Source organism: Neomonachus schauinslandi, chromosome 3 (genome assembly GCF_002201575.2).
Source record: "Neomonachus schauinslandi chromosome 3, ASM220157v2, whole genome shotgun sequence".
NCBI classification, from domain to species: domain Eukaryota; kingdom Metazoa; phylum Chordata; class Mammalia; order Carnivora; family Phocidae; genus Neomonachus; species Neomonachus schauinslandi.
The window spans coordinates 134,586,691-134,590,547 of NC_058405.1; the positions used below are offsets into that span (position 1 = coordinate 134,586,691).

Consider the following 3,857-nt stretch of genomic DNA (forward strand, 5'->3'; position numbering starts at 1 on the left):
GTTGGGTGAGGAAAGTCTTCTGCAGAGAAGTTAAGAAGGAGAGCTGAAGGGCGCCTGGGTGGCTCAGTTGGTTACGTGACTGCCTTCAGCTCAGGTCATGATCCCGAAGTCCCGGGATCGAGTCCCGCATCGGGCTCCCTGCTCGGCGGGGAGTCTGCTTCTCCCTCTGACCCTCCTGCCTCTCATGCTCTCTGTCTCTCATTCTCGCTCTCTCAAATAAATAAATAAAAAAAATCTTTAAAGAACAAAAACAAGGGCGCCTGGGTGGCTCAGTTGGTTAAGCGACTGCGTTCGGCTCAGGTCATGATCCTGGAGTCCCGGGATCGAGTCCTGCATCGGGCTCCCTGCTCGGCGGGGAGTCTGCTTCTCCCTCTGACCCTCCCCCCTCTCCTGCTCTCTGTCTCTCATTCTCGCTCTCTCAAATAAATAAATAAAATCTTAAAAAAAAAAAAAAAAGAAGAGCTGAAGGACAAGCAGGCGTGAATGAGGTGAAGGGGACGCTGGGGAAGAGGTGTTCCAGGGGTACGGCACTGCCAGGGGGGAAAGGCCTGGTGTGGGACAAAGCTTAGTGTGCCAGAAAACCTGGAAACGTGACGGTGGGGGGGCCGCGGGACTGCCATCCACCCAGGAGGCAAGGAGGCGACTTCATTTAAAGCCAGAGAGGCTAGGTATCCACTGGGAGTCCCTAAGGATGCTGGACCTGTCCACAGACTGAGCTAAGCGACCGTAGCACCTCACATCGTGGGGACATGACTTCAGTTTGCCATGTCTGTAATTCTGACCTGGAACTGACACCACCACGTGGGGATTTCATCATTTTCTCAGGAAATCCTAACATGTACCCTGAAACTGAAGTCTTTTTTTTTTTTTTAAAGATTTTATTTATTTATTTGAGAGAGAGAATGAGAGAGAGAGAGAGAGAGCACATGAGAGGGGGGAGGGTCCGAGGGAGAAGCAGACTCCCTGCCGAGCAGGGAGCCCGATGCGGGACTCGATCCCGGGACTCCAGGATCATGACCTGAGCCGAAGGCAGTCGCTCAACCGACTGAGCCACCCAGGCACCCGAAACTGAAGTCTTGAACAGTTGCAAAGCTAAACCCGTTTTTGTTGCTGTTGCTTTTTCTTTTTCTTTTTTCTTTTTTGGTAGTTTAGCAACCAGATCTATTTGTTTTGTCTTGTTCTTTAGTTACTCAAACCAAATAATTGCTGGCATCTGTGTGGACATTGTTATTAGTCAGAGGTCTGTTTCAAGAGAGATCTTAGGATAAAATCAGTTTGTTCCCTGAACCTCCTCAACCCCAGTGTGGGTGGATGGAGAAGTGGGTACAGGTTAGAAAGAAGAGAAATCAAAGAAGGAAATGTAGAAAAAGCAGCTTCTTAGCCAAACCCACATCTCACCAAGTCTCTACCAACATACCGACTACTTGGCCCTTTACTTTGGTTAGAGCCACCGATGTGGCCTTTCTAAAGAAATCCCCTCTGAGGTCCAAAGACAACCCATCTACCTCTATTCTGTGGGTCCTGGACCCATGCAAGGAATAGCCTTACAGCCCCTCAGCACCCACTGGATGATGGCTTAGCCTTAACCTCACTATCTTTTCCCTCTAAGGATATGGGTAGGAAACCTCATGCATAAACATACATCTCAAAGGCTAGCAAGTAATTTAATCTTGACCTCTGGGTGTGGGCATGCCCATCTTGAAAAGCTAAGCTGGCTTAGATGGGCTGCAGTAGGAAAAATTATTTTCTCTAGTGCAGAGAAGTTTCAGGGTTCCAACAGAGCAATGTGGTAAATCTTGTCCTATTTGGCAGAAGACAAATAAGATGCTCCCACGTCCCCTTCCCCTCTGCCATCTCTGATAAAGGACCCAACATTCCTTAAGGAGCTGTCAGGAGGAAAGGGGGTGGGCAAGCTGTAAATCACAAAACCATAGTGATTTAAATATCCCGAGTTGGCCTAGGACAAAGTGCCCCCTCCGAGCTGGTTGGTATCAGGGCAAGCGATGTCCAGACTTATTATTGTTCAACAAAATGAGGGAATGCCTACTAATTGCAAGACGGGGCCTGTGCACATACCAAGGAGAATCCTGCCCTTCAGGAGTGTACGTCCCAGAGAAGAGAGAAAACATGTACATACAACTTCTCATAAGAGTCTTGGCAGTTGGGAGCAAAGGAGCTATTCTCTACCTCTGCTTGGGAGGGGCCGTGGGGGGTGGCAAGAGGGAAAACTTCCTGGAGTAGGGTGGACCCCTGAGCTGGATCTTGGAGAAGGGCAGAATTTGAAATGTAGACAGGAAAGGCAAGAATGTGAATCCAGACAGAATAAGGAGTTAAGAGAGAAAGAAACAGAAGAGATTGTAGAGGAACAGAAAAAAAACAGGTCCAATGCAAGGAGCAAGAGGTGGTTCTGTCAATGGAAGCCTCAGTTGGGGGTAGGCTTCATGCCACAAAAGTGGGGGAGAGGCGAGGCCAGACCCTGGACAGCTCAGGGGGCTTCAGGCCAGGGGTCTGGAATTGCACCAGCTCTGGGGAGTACTGGAAGTTTTGAGAATTGACATGTTTAAAACTTTGCTTCTGGAAATTGTGAAGTGGATTAGAAAGGAGAGGCTGGGTTTTGAAAGACCAGTTCAGAGGTTATGATGCAAAATAATAAGGCCTAGCTAGTATCATGAAAATGTGAATAGAGAAGGGAAGGATTCCACGGGGAAGAGATCTGTTTTCAGGTTCAAGAAGGAAAGCACTGTGAACATTTGCCACAACATGGAATAACCTCAAAACCACCATGCGGAGTGAAAGAAACCGGACACTAAAGGTCACATATTGTAGGATTCCACTTATATGAAATATCCAGAAAATAGGTAAATCCATCGAGACAGAAAACAGATTAGTGGTTGCCAGGGACTGGGTGGAGGAGGGAATGGGGACTGCTTACTAATGGGCACAGGGTCGCCAAATGTTCTGGAACTAGACAGAGGTAGTAGTCGCACAGCATGGTGAGGATACGAAATGCTGCTGACTCAGCACACTTTAAAATGGTTAATTTCATGGTAGTGAATTGCACCTCAATAAATAAATAGAAAGAAGGAAAGCACAGCTGCACGTACACGCCTGACCACGCACGGTCTTCCAGCTGGGAAGCTTTCTCTATTTGAGGGCCTATCCGCCCAGGAAGTAGGAAAAGGAGGAGAGAACGGTATCACAGATGCCATAGGTTGAAAAGCTTCATAAAAACAGAGTCTAATGCTGCAGAGAAGCCAAGGAACACATGCAGAGAGAAAAAGCCCTCACTGGAAGCAGCTAGTTGGGATGCGGTCAGTGCAGCGGTCCTCTGCTCATGAAGCACGGTGTCTGCCTTGAGCTCCAAAAGAAGGAGCAGGCCAATTATCTGTGGGGGTACCGAAGACTCCCCTGAAACTCATGGGTGAGAATGCTTATGTGCATAAAGACAGTTCCCAGAGAGGGGAGTCTCAGAAGTCAGGCATATGGATCGTCCACCTACCTGCCAAGACCATGGCTATGTTACTGGCCACTCATGGGGTGCTCAGCCAACACGTGGCACTCCTTTAAACTCAGCTGGGTCATGGGTATTTCTGACAAATAAGCTTCCAGGACAGAGAAAGATTAGGGGGAAAGGTTGATGGAAGCTTGCTCTGGGAGATCTGTATAGACTCATGGCGATATGAGGATAAATAATGCTTTGAGCTGGGCCTCTGGGGACAGGACACCAGGTGAATACCTCCAGACTAAAGGAGCCCTCCTGGTACCTGTCAGACATCACACACTCACACGCACACACCACCACCCACACACCCACACACACCCACCCCCACCCACCCCACCACACCCACCCACCACCC

General features: G+C 48.8%; 1 protein-coding gene across 1 annotated transcript in view; it reads left to right on the forward strand.

Moving 5' to 3' along the window:
* Nucleotides 1–3,857, forward strand: part of MAP3K20 (mitogen-activated protein kinase kinase kinase 20) — a 189,565-nt gene that overhangs the window by 155,627 nt on the left and 30,081 nt on the right. The window lies entirely within an intron of this gene.